The following is a 22,078-nucleotide window of genomic DNA, read 5'->3' as shown; positions in this document are numbered from 1 at the left end:
GCAATATAAGGTATATGTATACCTTGCAAATTGTGATCGTTGCTCGCTCGCTCCGCTCGCTCGTAAAAATTTAGTCCAACCTCACATCCGATCCGACACGTTCGCAAATTCGAAATAAGTTGCCTACATATCGAATGACTAACGCAAGATGGATTGGGTTTAGGTTAGGCTACAGCTTTCGAACGAGCGCAGCGAGCGAGAGACGCGTAAAGGTGTGTCACAATCCAACGGTTTGGCACATACTGACATTGAAACATTCGCACCAGCCCGAGGAGCCGGAAGTATTTATCCTATTGCCTACTGACAAATGTTTACAGTTTGTGAATAGTTTCACATAAATAGTACTATTTTCACATACTACAGTGCAATTTGATGTCCGAAGTGGCTGACAAAATTAGGTACTCACACGATATATATGCATATTGCAAGGTATATGTATACCTTTCAAATTGTGATCGTTGCTCGCTCGCTCCGCTCGCTCGTAAAAATTTAGTCCAACCTCACATCCGATCCGACACGTTCGCAAATTCGAAATAAGTCGCCACCATATCGAATAATGAACGCAAGATGGATTGGTTTTAGGTTACGTTATAGTTTTCGAGCGAGCGCAGCGAACGAGAGACGCGTAAAGGTGTGTCACAATCCAACGGTTTGGCACATACGGACATTGAAACATTCGCACCAGCCCGAGGAGCCGGAAGTCTCTATCCTATTGCCTACTGACAAATGTTTACAGTTTGTGAATAGTTTCACATAAATAGTACTATTTCCACATACTACAGTCCAATGTGATGTCCGAAGTGGCTCACAAAATTAGGTACTAACACGAAATATATGCAAGGCAATATAAGGTATATGTATACCTTGCAAATTGTGATCGTTGCTCGCTCGCTCCGCTCGCTCGTAAAAATTTAGTCCAACCTCACATACGATCCGACACGTTCGCAAATTCGAAATAAGTTGCCTTCATATCGAATGACTAACGCAAGATGGATTGGGTTTAGGTTAGGCTACAGCTTTCGAGCGAGCGCAGCGAGCGAGAGACGCGTAAAGGTGTGTCACAATCCAACGGTTTGGCACATACGGACATTGAAACATTCGCACCAGCCCGAGGAGCCGGAAGTCTTTATCCTATTGCCTACTGACAAATGTTTACAGTTTGTGAATAGTTTCACATAAATAGTACTATTTCCACATACTACAGTCCAATGTGATGTCCGAAGTGGCTCACAAAATTAGGTACTAACACGAAATATATGCAAGGCAATATAAGGTATATGTATACCTTGCAAATTGTGATCGTTGCTCGCTCGCTCCGCTCGCTCGTAAAAATTTAGTCCAACCTCACATACGATCCGACACGTTCGCAAATTCGAAATAAGTTGCCTTCATATCGAATGACTAACGCAAGATGGATTGGGTTTAGGTTAGGCTACAGCTTTCGAGCGAGCGCAGCGAGCGAGAGACGCGTAAAGGTGTGTCACAATCCAACGGTTTGGCACATACTGACATTGAAACATTCGCACCAGCCCGAGGATCCGGATGTCTTTATCATATTGCCTGCTGACAAATGTTTACAGTTTGTGAATAGTTTCACATAAATAGTACTATTTCCACATACTACAGTGCAATGTGATGTCCGAAGTGGCTGACAAAATTAGGTACTCACACGATATATATGCATATTGCAAGGTATATGTATACCTTGCAAATTGTGATCGTTGCTCGCTCGCTCCGCTCGCTCGTAAAAATTTAGTCCAACCTCACATCCGATTCGACACGTTCGCAAATTCGAAATAAGTCGCCACCATATCGAATAATGAACGCAAGATGGATTGGTTTTAGGTTACGCTATAGTTTTCGAGCGAGCGCAGCGAACGAGAGGCGCGTAAAGGTGTGTCACAATCCAACGGTTTGGCACATACGGACATTGAAACATTCGCACCAGCCCGAGGAGCCGGAAGTCTTTATCCTATTGCCTGCTGACAAATGTTTACAGTTTGTGAATAGTTTCACATAAATAGTACTATTTCCACATACTACAGTCCAATGTGATGTCCGAAGTGGCTGACAAAATTAGGTACTAACACGAAATATATGCAAGGCAATATAAGGTATATGTATACCTTGCAATTTGTGATCGTTGCTCGCTCGCTCCGCTCGCTCGTAAAAATTTAGTCCAACCTCACATCCGATCCGACACGTTCGCAAATTCGAAATAAGTCGCCACCATATCGAATAATGAACGCAAGATGGATTGGTTTTAGGTTACGCTATAGTTTTCGAGCGAGCGCAGCGATCGAGAGAGGCGTAAAGGTGTGTCACAATCCAACGGTTTGGCACATACGGACATTAAACATTCGCACCAGCCCGAGGAGCCGGAAGTCTTTATCCTATTGCCTACTGACAAATGTTTACAGTTTGTGAATAGTTTCACATAAATAGTACTATTCCCACATACTACAGTCCAATGTGATGTCCGAAGTGGCTGACAAAATTAGGTACTAACACGAAATATATGCAAGGCAATATAAGGTATATGTATACCTTGCAAAATGTGATCGTTGCTCGCTCGCTCCGCTCGCTCGTAAAAATTTAGTCCAACCTCACATCCGATTCGACACGTTCGCAAATTCGAAATAAGTCGCCACCATATCGAATAATGAACGCAAGATGGATTGGTTTTAGGTTACGCTATAGTTTTCGAGTGAGCGCAGCGAACGAGAGGCGCGTAAAGGTGTGTCACAATCCAACGGTTTGGCACATACGGACATTGAAACATTCGCACCAGCCCGAGGAGCCGGAAGTCTTTATCCTATTGCCTGCTGACAAATGTTTACAGTTTGTGAATAGTTTCACATAAATAGTACTATTTCCACATACTACAGTCCAATGTGATGTCCGAAGTGGCTGACAAAATTAGGTACTAACACGAAATATATGCAAGGCAATATAAGGTATATGTATACCTTGCAAATTGTGATCGTTGCTCGCTCGCTCCGCTCGCTCGTAAAAATTTAGTCCAACCTCACATACGATCCGACACGTTCGCAAATTCGAAATAAGTTGCCTTCATATCGAATGACTAACGCAAGATGGATTGGGTTTAGGTTAGGCTACAGCTTTCGAGCGAGCGCAGCGAGCGAGAGACGCGTAAAGGTGTGTCACAATCCAACGGTTTGGCACATACGGACATTGAAACATTCGCACCAGCCCGAGGAGCCGGAAGTCTTTATCCTATTGCCTACTGACAAATGTTTACAGTTTGTGAATAGTTTCACATAAATAGTACTATTTCCACATACTACAGTCCAATGTGATGTCCTATGTGGCTGACAAAATTAGGTACTAACACGAAATATATGCAAGGCAATATAAGGTATATGTATACCTTGCAAATTGTGATCGTTGCTCGCTCGTTCCGCTCGCTCGTAAAAATTTAGTCCAACCTCACATCCGATCCGACACGTTCGCAAATTCGAAATAAGTCGCCACCATATCGAATAATGAACGCAAACATGGATTGGTTTTAGGTTACGTTATAGTTTTCGAGCGAGCGCAGCGAACGAGAGACGCGTAAAGGTGTGTCACAATCCAACGGTTTGGCACATACGGACATTGAAACATTCGCACCAGCCCGAGGAGCCGGAAGTCTTTATCCTATTGCCTACTGACAAATGTATACAGTTTGTGAATAGTTTCACATAAATAGTACTATTTCCACATACTACAGTCCAATGTGATGTCCGAAGTGGCTGACAAAATTAGGTACTAACACGAAATATATGCAAGGCAATATAAGGTATATGTATACCTTGCAAATTGTGATCGTTGCTCGCTCGCTCCGCTCGCTCGTAAAAATTTAGTCCAACCTCACATACGATCCGACACGTTCGCAAATTCGAAATAAGTTGCCTTCATATCGAATGACTAACGCAAGATGGATTGGGTTTAGGTTAGGCTACAGCTTTCGAGCGAGCGCAGCGAGCGAGAGACGCGTAAAGGTGTGTCACAATCCAACGGTTTGGCACATACTGACATTGAAACATTCGCACCAGCCCGAGGATCCGGATGTCTTTATCATATTGCCTGCTGACAAATGTTTACAGTTTGTGAATAGTTTCACATAAATAGTACTATTTCCACATACTACAGTGCAATGTGATGTCCGAAGTGGCTGACAAAATTAGGTACTCACACGATATATATGCATATTGCAAGGTATATGTATACCTTGCAAATTGTGATCGTTGCTCGCTCGCTCCGCTCGCTCGTAAAAATTTAGTCCAACCTCACATCCGATTCGACACGTTCGCAAATTCGAAATAAGTCGCCACCATATCGAATAATGAACGCAAGATGGATTGGTTTTAGGTTACGCTATAGTTTTCGAGCGAGCGCAGCGAACGAGAGGCGCGTAAAGGTGTGTCACAATCCAACGGTTTGGCACATACGGACATTGAAACATTCGCACCAGCCCGAGGAGCCGGAAGTCTTTATCCTATTGCCTGCTGACAAATGTTTACAGTTTGTGAATAGTTTCACATAAATAGTACTATTTCCACATACTACAGTCCAATGTGATGTCCGAAGTGGCTGACAAAATTAGGTACTAACACGAAATATATGCAAGGCAATATAAGGTATATGTATACCTTGCAATTTGTGATCGTTGCTCGCTCGCTCCGCTCGCTCGTAAAAATTTAGTCCAACCTCACATCCGATCCGACACGTTCGCAAATTCGAAATAAGTCGCCACCATATCGAATAATGAACGCAAGATGGATTGGTTTTAGGTTATGCTATAGTTTTCGAGCGAGCGCAGCGATCGAGAGAGGCGTAAAGGTGTGTCACAATCCAACGGTTTGGCACATACGGACATTAAACATTCGCACCAGCCCGAGGAGCCGGAAGTCTTTATCCTATTGCCTACTGACAAATGTTTACAGTTTGTGAATAGTTTCACATAAATAGTACTATTCCCACATACTACAGTCCAATGTGATGTCCGAAGTGGCTGACAAAATTAGGTACTAACACGAAATATATGCAAGGCAATATAAGGTATATGTATACCTTGCAAAATGTGATCGTTGCTCGCTCGCTCCGCTCGCTCGTAAAAATTTAGTCCAACCTCACATCCGATTCGACACGTTCGCAAATTCGAAATAAGTCGCCACCATATCGAATAATGAACGCAAGATGGATTGGTTTTAGGTTACGCTATAGTTTTCGAGTGAGCGCAGCGAACGAGAGGCGCGTAAAGGTGTGTCACAATCCAACGGTTTGGCACATACGGACATTGAAACATTCGCACCAGCCCGAGGAGCCGGAAGTCTTTATCCTATTGCCTGCTGACAAATGTTTACAGTTTGTGAATAGTTTCACATAAATAGTACTATTTCCACATACTACAGTCCAATGTGATGTCCGAAGTGGCTGACAAAATTAGGTACTAACACGAAATATATGCAAGGCAATATAAGGTATATGTATACCTTGCAAAATGTGATCGTTGCTCGCTCGCTCCGCTCGCTCGTAAAAATTTAGTCCAACCTCACATCCGATTCGACACGTTCGCAAATTCGAAATAAGTCGCCACCATATCGAATAATGAACGCAAGATGGATTGGTTTTAGGTTACGCTATAGTTTTCGAGCGAGCGCAGCGAACGAGAGGCGCGTAAAGGTGTGTCACAATCCAACGGTTTGGCACATACAGACATCGAAACATTCGCACCAGCCCGAGGAGCCGGAAGTCTTTATCCTATTGCCTGCTGACAAATGTTTACAGTTTGTGAATAGTTTCACATAAATAGTACTATTTCCACATACTACAGTCCAATGTGATGTCCGAAGTGGCTGACAAAATTAGGTACTAACACGAAATATATGCAAGGCAATATAAGGTATATGTATACCTTGCAAATTGTGATCGTTGCTCGCTCGCTCCGCTCGCTCGTAAAAATTTAGTCCAACCTCACATCCGATCCGACACGTTCGCAAATTCGAAATAAGTCGCCACCATATCGAATAATGAACGCAAGATGGATTGGTTTTAGGTTACGTTATAGTTTTCGAGCGAGCGCAGCGAGCGAGAGACGCGTAAAGGTGTGTCACAATCCAACGGTTTGGCACATACGGACATTGAAACATTCGCACCAGCCCGAGGAGCCGGAAGTCTTTATCCTATTGCCTACTGACAAATGTTTACAGTTTGTGAATAGTTTCACATAAATAGTACTATTTCCACATACTACAGTCCAATGTGATGTCCTATGTGGCTGACAAAATTAGGTACTAACACGAAATATATGCAAGGCAATATAAGGTATATGTATACCTTGCAAATTGTGATCGTTGCTCGCTCGCTCCGCTCGCTCGTAAAAATTTAGTCCAACCTCACATACGATCCGACACGTTCGCAAATTCGAAATAAGTTGCCTTCATATCGAATGACTAACGCAAGATGGATTGGGTTTAGGTTAGGCTACAGCTTTCGAGCGAGCGCAGCGAGCGAGAGACGCGTAAAGGTGTGTCACAATCCAACGGTTTGGCACATACTGACATTGAAACATTCGCACCAGCCCGAGGAGCCGGATGTCTTTATCATATTGTCTGCTGACAAATGTTTACAGTTTGTGAATAGTTTCACATAAATAGTACTATTTCGACATACTACAGGGCAATGTGATGTCCGAAGTGGCTGACGAAATTAGGTACTAACACGATATATATGCATATTGCAAGGTATATGTATACCTTGCATATTGTGATCGATGCTCGCTCGCTCCGATCGCTCGTAGAAATTTAGTCCAACCTCACATCCGATCCGACACGTTCGCAAATTCGAAATAAGTCGCCACCATATCGAATAATGAACGCAAGATGGATTGGTTTTAGGATACGCTATAGTTTTCGAGCGAGCGCAGCGAGCGGGAGACGCGTAAAGGTGTGTCACAATCCAACGGTTTGGCACATACTGACATTGAAACATTCGCACCAGCCCGAGGAGCCGGCAGTATTTATCCTATTGCCTACTGACAAATGTTTACAGTTTGTGAATAGTTTCACATAAATAGTACTATTTCCACATACTACAGTGCAATGTGATGTCCGAAGTGGCTGACAAAATTAGGTACTCACACGATATATATGAATATTGCAAGGTATATGTATACCTTGCAAATTGTGATCGTTGCTCGCTCGCTCCGCTCGCTCGTAAAAATTTAGTCCAACCTCACATCCGATCCGACACGTTCGCAAATTCGAAATAAGTCGCCTTCATATCGAATGACTAACGCAAGAGGGATTGGTTTTAGGTTAGGCTATAGCTTTCGAGCGAGCGCAGCGAGCGAGAGACGCGTAAAGGTGTGTCACAATCCAACGGTTTGGCACATACTGACATTGAAACATTCGCACCAACCCGAGGAGCCGGAAGTCTTTATCATATTGCCTACTGACAAGTGTTTACAGTTTGTGAATAGTTCCACATAAATGGTACTGTTTCCACATAGTACAGTGCAATGTGATGTCCGAAATGGCTGACAAAATTAGGTAATAACACGAAATATATGCAAGGCAATATAAGGTATATGTATAGCTTGGAAATTGTGATCGTTGCTCGCTCGCTCCGCTCGCTCGTAAAAATTTAGTCCAACCTCACATACGATCCGACACGTTCGCAAATTCGAAATAAGTTGCCTTCATATCGAATGACTAACGCAAGATGGATTGGTTTTAGGTTACGCTATAGCTTTCGAGCGAGCGCAGCGAGCGAGAGACGCGTAAAGGTGTGTCACAATCCAATGGTTTGGCACATACTGACATCGAAACATTCGCACCAGCCCGACGAGCCGGAAGTCTTTATCATATTGCCTACTGACAAATGTTTACAGTTTGTGAATAGTTTCACATAAATAGTACTATTCCCACATACTACAGTCCAATGTGATGTCCGAAGTGGCTGACAAAATTAGGTACTAACACGAAATATATGCAAGGCAATATAAGGTATATGTATACCTTGCAATTTGTGATCGTTGCTCGCTCGCTCCGCTCGCTCGTAAAAATTTGGTCCAACCTCACATCCGATTCGACACGTTCGCAAATTCGAAATAAGTCGCCACCATATCGAATAATGAACGCAAGATGGATTGGTTTTAGGTTACGCTATAGTTTTCGAGCGAGCGCAGCGAACGAGAGGCGCGTAAAGGTGTGTCACAATCCAACGGTTTGGCACATACGGACATTGAAACATTCGCACCAGCCCGAGGAGCCGGAAGTCTTTATCCTATTGCCTGCTGACAAATGTTTACAGTTTGTGAATAGTTTCACATAAATAGTACTATTTCCACATACTACAGTCCAATGTGATGTCCGAAGTGGCTGACAAAATTAGGTACTAACACGAAATATATGCAAGGCAATATAAGGTATATGTATACCTTGCAAATTGTGATCGTTGCTCGCTCGCTCCGCTCGCTGGTAAAAATTTAGTCCAACCTCACATCCGATCCGACACGTTCGCAAATTCGAAATAAGTCGCCACCATATCGAATAATGAACGCAAGATGGATTGGTTTTAGGTTACGTTATAGTTTTCGAGCGAGCGCAGCGAACGAGAGACGCGTAAAGGTGTGTCACAATCCAACGGTTTGGCACATACGGACATTGAAACATTCGCACCAGCCCGAGGAGCCGGAAGTCTTTATCCTATTGCCTACTGACAAATGTTTACAGTTTGTGAATAGTTTCACATAAATAGTACTATTTCCACATACTACAGTCCAATGTGATGTCCGAAGTGGCTGACAAAATTAGGTACTAACACGAAATATATGCAAGGCAATATAAGGTATATGTATACCTTGCAAATTGTGATCGTTGCTCGCTCGCTCCGCTCGCTCGTAAAAATTTAGTCCAACCTCACATACGATCCGACACGTTCGCAAATTCGAAATAAGTTGCCTTCATATCGAATGACTAACGCAAGATGGATTGGGTTTAGGTTAGGCTACAGCTTTCGAGCGAGCGCAGCGAGCGAGAGACGCGTAAAGGTGTGTCACAATCCAACGGTTTGGCACATACTGACATTGAAACATTCGCACCAGCCCGAGGAGCCGGATGTCTTTATCATATTGTCTGCTGACAAATGTTTACAGTTTGTGAATAGTTTCACATAAATAGTACTATTTCGACATACTACAGGGCAATGTGATGTCCGAAGTGGCTGACGAAATTAGGTACTAACACGATATATATGCATATTGCAAGGTATATGTATACCTTGCATATTGTGATCGATGCTCGCTCGCTCCGCTCGCTCGTAGAAATTTAGTCCAACCTCACATCCGATCCGACACGTTCGCAAATTCGAAATAAGTCGCCACCATATCGAATAATGAACGCAAGATGGATTGGTTTTAGGATACGCTATAGTTTTCGAGCGAGCGCAGCGAGCGGGAGACGCGTAAAGGTGTGTCACAATCCAACGGTTTGGCACATACTGACATTGAAACATTCGCACCAGCCCGAGGAGCCGGAAGTATTTATCCTATTGCCTACTGACAAATGTTTACAGTTTGTGAATAGTTTCACATAAATAGTACTATTTCCACATACTACAGTGCAATGTGATGTCCGAAGTGGCTGACAAAATTAGGTACTCACACGATATATATGAATATTGCAAGGTATATGTATACCTTGCAAATTGTGATCGTTGCTCGCTCGCTCCGCTCGCTCGTAAAAATTTAGTCCAACCTCACATCCGATCCGACACGTTCGCAAATTCGAAATAAGTCGCCTTCATATCGAATGACTAACGCAAGAGGGATTGGTTTTAGGTTACGCTATAGCTTTCGAGCGAGCGCAGCGAGCCAGAGACGCGTAAAGGTGTGTCACAATCCAATGGTTTGGCACATACTGACATCGAAACATTCGCACCAGCCCGACGAGCCGGAAGTCTTTATCATATTGCCTACTGACAAATGTTTACAGTTTGTGAATAGTTTCACATAAATAGTACTATTTCAACATACTACAGTGCAATGTGATGTCCGAAGTGGCTGACAAAATTAGGTACTAACACGATATATATGCATATTGCAAGGTATATGTATACCTTGCAAATTGTGATCGTTGCTCGCTCGCTCCGCTCGCTCGTAAAAATTTAGTCCAACCTCACATCCGATCCGACACGTTCGCAAATTCGAAATAAGTCGCCTTCATATCGAATGACTAACGCAAGAGGGATTGGTTTTAGGTTAGGCTATAGTTTTCGAGCGAGCGCAGCGAACGAGAGGCGCGTAAAGGTGTGTCACAATCCAACGGTTTGGCACATACGGACATTGAAACATTCGCACCAGCCCGAGGAGCCGGAAGTCTTTATCCTATTGCCTGCTGACAAATGTTTACAGTTTGTGAATAGTTTCACATAAATAGTACTATTTCCACATACTACAGTCCAATGTGATGTCCGAAGTGGCTGACAAAATTAGGTACTAACACGAAATATATGCAAGGCAATATAAGGTATATGTATACCTTGCAAAATGTGATCGTTGCTCGCTCGCTCCGCTCGCTCGTAAAAATTTAGTCCAACCTCACATCCGATTCGACACGTTCGCAAATTCGAAATAAGTCGCCACCATATCGAATAATGAACGCAAGATGGATTGGTTTTAGGTTACGCTATAGTTTTCGAGCGAGCGCAGCGAACGAGAGGCGCGTAAAGGTGTGTCACAATCCAACGGTTTGGCACATACGGACATTGAAACATTCGCACCAGCCCGAGGAGCCGGAAGTCTTTATCCTATTGCCTGCTGACAAATGTTTACAGTTTGTGAATAGTTTCACATAAATAGTACTATTTCCACATACTACAGTCCAATGTGATGTCCGAAGTGGCTGACAAAATTAGGTACTAACACGAAATATATGCAAGGCAATATAAGGTATATGTATACCTTGCAAATTGTGATCGTTGCTCGCTCGCTCCGCTCGCTCGTAAAAATTTAGTCCAACCTCACATCCGATCCGACACGTTCGCAAATTCGAAATAAGTCGCCACCATATCGAATAATGAACGCAAGATGGATTGGTTTTAGGTTACGTTATAGTTTTCGAGCGAGCGCAGCGAACGAGAGACGCGTAAAGGTGTGTCACAATCCAACGGTTTGGCACATACGGACATTGAAACATTCGCACCAGCCCGAGGAGCCGGAAGTCTTTATCCTATTGCCTACTGACAAATGTTTACAGTTTGTGAATAGTTTCACATAAATAGTACTATTTCCACATACTACAGTCCAATGTGATGTCCGAAGTGGCTGACAAAATTAGGTACTAACACGAAATATATGCAAGGCAATATAAGGTATATGTATACCTTGCAAATTGTGATCGTTGCTCGCTCGCTCCGCTCGCTCGTAAAAATTTAGTCCTACCTCACATACGATCCGACACGTTCGCAAATTCGAAATAAGTTGCCTTCATATCGAATGACTAACGCAAGATGGATTGGGTTTAGGTTAGGCTACAGCTTTCGAGCGAGCGCAGCGAGCGAGAGACGCGTAAAGGTGTGTCACAATCCAACGGTTTGGCACATACTGACATTGAAACATTCGCAACAGCCCGAGGAGCCGGATGTCTTTATCATATTGTCTGCTGACAAATGTTTACAGTTTGTGAATAGTTTCACATAAATAGTACTATTTCGACATACTACAGGGCAATGTGATGTCCGAAGTGGCTGACGAAATTAGGTACTAACACGATATATATGCATATTGCAAGGTATATGTATACCTTGCATATTGTGATCGATGCTCGCTCGCTCCGCTCGCTCGTAGAAATTTAGTCCAACCTCACATCCGATCCGACACGTTCGCAAATTCGAAATAAGTCGCCACCATATCGAATAATGAACGCAAGATGGATTGGTTTTAGGATACGCTATAGTTTTCGAGCGAGCGCAGCGAGCGGGAGACGCGTAAAGGTGTGTCACAATCCAACGGTTTGGCACATACTGACATTGAAACATTCGCACCAGCCCAAGGAGCCGGAAGTATTTATCCTATTGCCTACTGACAAATGTTTACAGTTTGTGAATAGTTTCACATAAATAGTACTATTTCCACATACTACAGTGCAATGTGATGTCCGAAGTGGCTGACAAAATTAGGTACTCACACGATATATATGAATATTGCAAGGTATATGTATACCTTGCAAATTGTGATCGTTGCTCGCTCGCTCCGCTCGCTCGTAAAAATTTAGTCCAACCTCACATCCGATCCGACACGTTCGCAAATTCGAAATAAGTCGCCTTCATATCGAATGACTAACGCAAGAGGGATTGGTTTTAGGTTAGGCTATAGCTTTCGAGCGAGCGCAGCGAGCGAGAGACGCGTAAAGGTGTGTCACAATCCAACGGTTTGGCACATACTGACATTGAAACATTCGCACCAGCCCGACGAGCCGGAAGTCTTTATCATATTGCCTACTGACAAATGTTTACAGTTTGTGAATAGTTTCACATAAATAGTACTATTTCAACATACTACAGTGCAATGTGATGTCCGAAGTGGCTGACAAAATTAGGTAATAACACGATATATATGCAAGGCAATATAAGGTATATGTATACCTTGCAAATTGTGATCGTTGCTCGCTCGCTCCGCTCGCTCGTAAAAATTTAGTCCAACCTCACATACGATCCGACACGTTCGCAAATTCGAAATAAGTCGCCTTCATATCGAATGACTAACGCAAGAGGGATTGGTTTTAGGTTAGGCTATAGTTTTCGAGCGAGCGCAGCGAGCGAGAGACGCGTAAAGGTGTATCACAATCTAACGGTTTGGCACATACGGACATTGAAACATTCGCACCAGCCCGAGGAGCCGGAAGTCTTTATCCTATTGCCTGCTGACAAATGTTTACAGTTTGTGAATAGTTTCACATAAATAGTACTATTTCCACATACTACAGTCCAATGTGATGTCCGAAGTGGCTAACAAAATTAGGTACTAACACGATATATATGCATATTGCAAGGTATATGTATACCTTGTAAATTGTGATCGTTGCTCGCTCGCTCCGCTCGCTCGTAAAAATTTAGTCCAACCTCACATCCGATCCGACACGTTCGCAAATTCGAAATAAGTCGCCTTCATATCGAATGACTAACGCAAGAGGGATTGGTTTTAGGTTAGGCTATAGTTTTCGAGCGAGCGCAGCGAGCGAGAGACGCGTAAAGGTGTATCACAATCTAACGGTTTGGCACATACGGACATTGAAACATTCGCACCAGCCCGAGGAGCCGGAAGTCTTTATCCTATTGCCTGCTGACAAATGTTTACAGTTTGTGAATAGTTTCACATAAATAGTACTATTTCCACATACTACAGTCCAATGTGATGTCCGAAGTGGCTAACAAAATTAGGTACTAACACGATATATATGCATATTGCAAGGTATATGTATACCTTGCAAATTGTGATCGTTGCTCGCTCGCTCCGCTCGCTCGTAAAAATTTAGTCCAACCTCACATCCGATCCGACACGTTCGCAAATTCGAAATAAGTCGCCACCATATCGAATAATGAACGCAAGATGGATTGGGTTTAGGTTAGGCTACAGCTTTCGAGCGAGCGCAGCGAGCGAGAGACGCGTAAAGGTGTGTCACAATCCAACGGTTTGGCACATACTGACATTGAAACATTCGCACCAGCCCGAGGAGCCGGATGTCTTTATCATATTGTCTGCTGACAAATGTTTACAGTTTGTGAATAGTTTCACATAAATAGTACTATTTCGACATACTACAGGGCAATGTGATGTCCGAAGTGGCTGACGAAATTAGGTACTAACACGATATATATGCATATTGCAAGGTATATGTATACCTTGCATATTGTGATCGATGCTCGCTCGCTCCGCTCGCTCGTAGAAATTTAGTCCAACCTCACATCCGATCCGACACGTTCGCAAATTCGAAATAAGTCGCCACCATATCGAATAATGAACGCAAGATGGATTGGTTTTAGGATACGCTATAGTTTTCGAGCGAGCGCAGCGAGCGGGAGACGCGTAAAGGTGTGTCACAATCCAACGGTTTGGCACATACTGACATTGAAACATTCGCACCAGCCCGAGGAGCCGGAAGTATTTATCCTATTGCCTACTGACGTATGTTTACAGTTTGTGAATAGTTTCACATAAATAGTACTATTTCCACATACTACAGTGCAATGTGATGTCCGAAGTGGCTGACAAAATTAGGTACTCACACGATATATATGAATATTGCAAGGTATATGTATACCTTGCAAATTGTGATCGTTGCTCGCTCGCTCCGCTCGCTCGTAAAAATTTAGTCCAACCTCACATCCGATCCGACACGTTCGCAAATTCGAAATAAGTCGCCTTCATATCGAATGAATAACGCAAGAGGGATTGGTTTTAGGTTAGGCTATAGCTTTCGAGCGAGCGCAGCGAGCGAGAGACGCGTAAAGGTGTGTCACAATCCAACGGTTTGGCACATACTGACATTGAAACATTCGCACCAGCCCGACGAGCCGGAAGTCTTTATCATATTGCCTACTGACAAATGTTTACAGTTTGTGAATAGTTTCACATAAATAGTACTATTTCAACATACTACAGTGCAATGTGATGTCCGAAGTGGCTGACAAAATTAGGTAATAACACGATATATATGCATATTGCAAGGTATATGTATACCTTGCAAATTGTGATCGTTGCTCGCTCGCTCCGCTCGCTCGTAAAAATTTAGTCCAACCTCACATCCGATCCGACACGTTCGCAAATTCGAAATAAGTCGCCTTCATATCGAATGACTAACGCAAGAGGGATTGGTTTTAGGTTAGGCTATAGTTTTCGAGCGAGCGCAGCGAGCGAGAGACGCGTAAAGGTGTATCACAATCTAACGGTTTGGCACATACGGACATTGAAACATTCGCACCAGCCCGAGGAGCCGGAAGTCTTTATCCTATTGCCTGCTGACAAATGTTTACAGTTTGTGAATAGTTTCACATAAATAGTACTATTTCCACATACTACAGTCCAATGTGATGTCCGAAGTGGCTGACAAAATTAGGTACTAACACGAAATATATGCAAGGCAATATAATGTATATGTATACCTTGCAAATTGTGATCGTTGCTCGCTCGCTCCGCTCGCTCGTAAAAATTTAGTCCAACCTCACATCCGATCCGACACGTTCGCAAATTCGAAATAAGTCGCCTTCATATCGAATGACTAACGCAAGAGGGATTGGTTTTAGGTTAGGCTATAGTTTTCGAGCGAGCGCAGCGAGCGAGAGACGCGTAAAGGTGTATCACAATCTAACGGTTTGGCACATACGGACATTGAAACATTCGCACCAGCCCGAGGAGCCGGAAGTCTTTATCCTATTGCCTGCTGACAAATGTTTACAGTTTGTGAATAGTTTCACATAAATAGTACTATTTCCACATACTACAGTCCAATGTGATGTCCGAAGTGGCTGACAAAATTAGGTACTAACACGAAATATATGCAAGGCAATATAAGGTATATGTATACCTTGCAAATTGTGATCGTTGCTCGCTCGCTCCGCTCGCTCGTAAAAATTTAGTCCAACCTCACATCCGATCCGACACGTTCGCAAATTCGAAATAAGTCGCCACCATATCGAATAATGAACGCAAGATGGATTGGTTTTAGGTTACGTTATAGTTTTCGAGCGAGCGCAGCGAACGAGAGACGCGTAAAGGTGTGTCACAATCCAACGGTTTGGCACATACGGACATTGAAACATTCGCACCAGCCCGAGGAGCCGGAAGTCTTTATCCTATTGCCTACTGACAAATGTTTACAGTTTGTGAATAGTTTCACATAAATAGTACTATTTCCACATACTACAGTCCAATGTGATGTCCGAAGTGGCTGACAAAATTAGGTACTAACACGAAATATATGCAAGGCAATATAAGGTATATGTATACCTTGCAAATTGTGATCGTTGCTCGCTCGCTCCGCTCGCTCGTAAAAATTTAGTCCTACCTCACATACGATCCGACACGTTCGCAAATTCGAAATAAGTTGCCTTCATATCGAATGACTAACGCAAGATGGATTGGGTTTAGGTTAGGCTACAGCTTTCGAGCGAGCGCAGCGAGCGAGAGACGCGTAAAGGTGTGTCACAATCCAACGGTTTGGCACATACTGACATTGAAACATTCGCACCAGCCCGAGGAGCCGGATGTCTTTATCATATTGTCTGCTGACAAATGTTTACAGTTTGTGAATAGTTTCACATAAATAGTACTATTTCGACATACTACAGGGCAATGTGATGTCCGAAGTGGCTGACGAAATTAGGTACTAACACGATATATATGCATATTGCAAGGTATATGTATACCTTGCATATTGTGATCGATGCTCGCTCGCTCCGCTCGCTCGTAGAAATTTAGTCCAACCTCACATCCGATCCGACACGTTCGCAAATTCGAAATAAGTCGCCACCATATCGAATAATGAACGCAAGATGGATTGGTTTTAGGATACGCTATAGTTTTCGAGCGAGCGCAGCGAGCGGGAGACGCGTAAAGGTGTGTCACAATCCAACGGTTTGGCACATACTGACATTGAAACATTCGCACCAGCCCGAGGAGCCGGAAGTATTTATCCTATTGCCTACTGACAAATGTTTACAGTTTGTGAATAGTTTCACATAAATAGTACTATTTCCACATACTACAGTGCAATGTGATGTCCGAAGTGGCTGACAAAATTAGGTACTCACACGATATATATGAATATTGCAAGGTATATGTATACCTTGCAAATTGTGATCGTTGCTCGCTCGCTCCGCTCGCTCGTAAAAATTTAGTCCAACCTCACATCCGATCCGACACGTTCGCAAATTCGAAATAAGTCGCCTTCATATCGAATGACTAACGCAAGAGGGATTGGTTTTAGGTTAGGCTATAGCTTTCGAGCGAGCGCAGCGAGCGAGAGACGCGTAAAGGTGTGTCACAATCCAACGGTTTGGCACATACTGACATTGAAACATTCGCACCAACCCGAGGAGCCGGAAGTCTTTATCATATTGCCTACTGACAAGTGTTTACAGTTTGTGAATAGTTCCACATAAATAGTACTGTTTCCACATAGTACAGTGCAATGTGATGTCCGAAATGGCTGACAAAATTAGGTAATAACACGAAATATATGCAAGGCAATATAAGGTATATGTATAGCTTGGAAATTGTGATCGTTGCTCGCTCGCTCCGCTCGCTCGTAAAAATTTAGTCCAACCTCACATACGATCCGACACGTTCGCAAATTCGAAATAAGTTGCCTTCATATCGAATGACTAACGCAAGATGGATTGGTTTTAGGTTACGCTATAGCTTTCGAGCGAGCGCAGCGAGCGAGAGACGCGTAAAGGTGTGTCACAATCCAATGGTTTGGCACATACTGACATCGAAACATTCGCACCAGCCCGACGAGCCGGAAGTCTTTATCATATTGCCTACTGACAAATGTTTACAGTTTGTGAATAGTTTCACATAAATAGTACTATTTCAACATACTACAGTGCAATGTGATGTCCGAAGTGGCTGACAAAATTAGGTACTAACACGATATATATGCATATTGCAAGGTATATGTATACCTTGCAAATTGTGATCGTTGCTCGCTCGCTCCGCTCGCTCGTAAAAATTTAGTCCAACCTCACATCCGATCCGACACGTTCGCAAATTCGAAATAAGTCGCCTTCATATCGAATGACTAACGCAAGAGGGATTGGTTTTAGGTTAGGCTATAGTTTTCGAGCGAGCGCAGCGAGCGAGAGACGCGTAAAGGTGTATCACAATCTAACGGTTTGGCACATACGGACATTGAAACATTCGCACCAGCCCGAGGAGCCGGAAGTCTTTATCCTATTGCCTGCTGACAAATGTTTACAGTTTGTGAATAGTTTCACATAAATAGTACTATTTCCACATACTACAGTCCAATGTGATGTCCGAAGTGGCTAACAAAATTAGGTACTAACACGATATATATGCATATTGCAAGGTATATGTATACCTTGCAAATTGTGATCGTTGCTCGCTCGCTCCGCTCGCTCGTAAAAATTTAGTCCAACCTCACATCCGATCCGACACGTTCGCAAATTCGAAATAAGTCGCCACCATATCGAATAATGAACGCAAGATGGATTGGGTTTAGGTTAGGCTACAGCTTTCGAGCGAGCGCAGCGAGCGAGAGACGCGTAAAGGTGTGTCACAATCCAACGGTTTGGCACATACTGACATTGAAACATTCGCACCAGCCCGAGGAGCCGGATGACTTTATCATATTGCCTGCGGACAAATGTTTACAGTTTGTGAATAGTTTCACATAAATAGTACTATTTCGACATACTACAGGGCAATGTGTTGTCCGAAGTGGCTGACGAAATTAGGTACTAACACGATATATATGCATATTGCAAGGTATATGTATACCTTGCATATTGTGATCGATGCTCGCTCGCTCCGCTCGCTCGTAGAAATTTAGTCCAACCTCACATCCGATCCGACACGTTCGCAAATTCGAAATAAGTCGCCACCATATCGAATAGTGAACGCAAGATGGATTGGTTTTAGGATACGCTATAGTTTTCGAGCGAGCGCAGCGAGCGAGAGACGCGTAAAGGTGTGTCACAATCCAACGGTTTGGCACATACTGACATTGAAACATTCGCACCAGCCCGAGGAGCCGGAAGTATTTATCCTATTGCCTACTGACAAATGTTTACAGTTTGTGAATAGTTTCACATAAATAGTACTATTTCCACATACTACAGTGCAATGTGATGTCCGAAGTGGCTGACAAAATTAGGTACTCACACGATATATATGCATATTGCGAGGTATATGTATACCTTGCAAATTGTGATCGTTGCTCGCTCGCTCCGCTCGCTCGTAAAAATTTAGTCCAACCTCACATCCGATCCGACACGTTCGCAAATTCGAAATAAGTCGCCTTCATATCGAATGACTAACGCAAGAGGGATTGGTTTTAGGTTAGGCTATAGCTTTCGAGCGAGCGCAGCGAGCGAGAGACGCGTAAAGGTGTGTCACAATCCAACGGTTTGGCACATACTGACATTGAAACATTCGCACCAACCCGAGGAGCCGGAAGTCTTTATCATATTGCCTGCTGACAAATGTTTACAGTTTGTGAATAGTTTCACATAAATAGTACTATTTCCACATACTACAGTGCAATGTGATGTCCGAAGTGGCTGACAAAATTAGGTACTCACACGATATATATGCATATTGCAAGGTATATGTATACCTTGCAAATTGTGATCGTTGCTCGCTCGCTCCGCTCGCTCGTAAAAATTTAGTCCAACCTCACATCCGATCCGACACGTTCGCAAATTCGAAATAAGTCGCCTTCATATCGAATGACTAACGCAAGAGGGATTGGTTTTAGGTTAGGCTATAGCTTTCGAGCGTGCGCAGCGAGCGAGAGACGCGTAAAGGTGTGTCACGATCCAACGGTTTGGCACATACTGACATTGAAACATTCGCACCAACCCGAGGAGCCGGAAGTCTTTATCATATTGCCTACTGACAAGTGTTTACAGTTTGTGAATAGTTCCACATAAATAGTACTGTTTCCACATAGTACAGTCCAATGTGATGTCCGAAGTGGCTGACAAAATTAGGTACTAACACGAAATATATGCAAGGCAATATAAGGTATATGTATACCTTGCAAATTGTGATCGTTGCTCGCTCGCTCCGCTCGCTCGTAAAAATTTAGTCCAACCTCACATCCGATCCGACACGTTCGCAAATTCGAAATAAGTCGCCACCATATCGAATATGAACGCAAGATGGATTGGTTTTAGGCTACGTTACAGTTTTCGAGCGGGCGCAGCGAACGAGAGACGCGTAAAGGTGTGTCACAATCCAACGGTTTGGCACACACGGACATTGAAACATTCGCACCAGCCCGAGGAGCCGGAAGTCTTTATCCTATTGCCTGCTGACAAATGTTTACAGTTTGTGAATAGTTTCACATAAATAGTACTATTTCCACATACTACAGTCCAATGTGATGTCCGAAGTGGCTGACAAAATTAGGTACTAACACGAAATATATGCAAGGCAATATAAGGTATATGTATACCTTGCAAATTGTGATCGTTGCTCGCTCGCTCCGCTCGCTCGTAAAAATTTAGTCCAACCTCACATCCGATCCGACACGTTCGCAAATTCGAAATAAGTCGCCACCATATCGAATAATGAACGCAAGATGGATTGGTTTTAGGTTACGTTATAGTTTTGGAGCGAGCGCAGCGAACGAGAGACGCGTAAAGGTGTGTCACAATCCAACGGTTTGGCACATACGGACATTGAAACATTCGCACCAGCCCGAGGAGCCAGAAGTATTTATCCTATTGCCTACTGACAAATGTTTACAGTTTGTGAATAGTTTCACATAAATAGTACTATTTCCACATACTACAGTCCAATGTGATGTCCGAAGTGGCTGACAAAATTAGGTACTAACACGAAATATATGCAAGGCAATATAAGGTATATGTATACCTTGCAAATTGTGATCGTTGCTCGCTCGCTCCGCTCGCTCGTAAAAATTTAGTCCAACCTCACATACGATCCGACACGTTCGCAAATTCGAAATAAGTTGCCTTCATATCGAATAATGAACGCAAGATGGATTGGGTTTAGGTTAGGCTACAGCTTTCGAGCGAGCGCAGCGAGCGAGAGACGCGTAAAGGTGTGTCACAATCCAACGGTTTGGCACATACTGACATTGAAACATTCGCACCAGCCCGAGGAGCCGGATGTCTTTATCATATTGCCTGCTGACAAATGTTTACAGTTTGTGAATAGTTTCACATAAATAGTACTATTTCGACATACTACAGGGCAATGTGATGTCCGAAGTGGCTGACGAAATTAGGTACTAACACGATATATATGCATATTGCAAGGTATATGTATACCTTGCATATTGTGATCGATGCTCGCTCGCTCCGCTCGCTCGTAGAAATTTAGTCCAACATCACATCCGATCCGACACGTTCGCAAATTCGAAATAAGTCGCCACCATATCGAATAATGAACGCAAGATGGATTGGTTTTAGGATACGCTATAGTTTTCGAGCGAGCGCAGCGAGCGAGAGACGCGTAAAGGTGTGTCACAATCCAACGGTTTGGCACATACTGACATTGAAACATTCGCACCAGCCCGAGGAGCCGGAAGTATTTATCCTATTGCCTACTGACAAATGTTTACAGTTTGTGAATAGTTTCACATAAATAGTAATATTTCCACATACTACAGTGCAATGTGATGTCCGAAGTGGCTGACAAAATTAGGTACTCACACGATATATATGCATATTGCAAGGTATATGTATACCTTGCAAATTGTGATCGTTGCTCGCTCGCTCCGCTCGCTCGTAAAAATTTAGTCCAACCTCACATACGATCCGACACGTTCGCAAATTCGAAATAAGTTGCCTTCATATCGAATGACTAACGCAAGATGGATTGGTTTTAGGTTACGCTATAGCTTTCGAGCGAGCGCAGCGAGCGAGAGACGCGTAAAGGTGTGTCACAATCCAATGGTTTGGCACATACTGACATTGAAACATTCGCACCAGCCCGACGAGCCGGAAGTCTTTATCATATTGCCTACTGACAAATGTTTACAGTTTGTGAATAGTTTCACATAAATAGTACTATTTCCACATACCACAGTGCAATGTGATGTCCGAAGTGGCTGACAAAATTAGGTACTAACACGATATATATGCATATTGCAAGGTATATGTATACCTTGCAAATTGTGATCGTTGCTCGCTCGCTCCGCTCGCTCGTAAAAATTTAGTCCAACCTCACATCCGATCCGACACGTTCGCAAATTCGAAATAAGTCGCCTTCATATCGAATGACTAACGCAAGAGGGATTGGCTTTAGGTTAGGCTATAGTTTTCGAGCGAGCGCAGCGAGCGAGAGACGCGTAAA

Source organism: Bombus terrestris, unplaced genomic scaffold (genome assembly GCF_910591885.1).
Source record: "Bombus terrestris unplaced genomic scaffold, iyBomTerr1.2, whole genome shotgun sequence".
NCBI lineage: Eukaryota > Metazoa > Arthropoda > Insecta > Hymenoptera > Apidae > Bombus > Bombus terrestris.
This window is presented reverse-complemented; position numbering follows the sequence as displayed.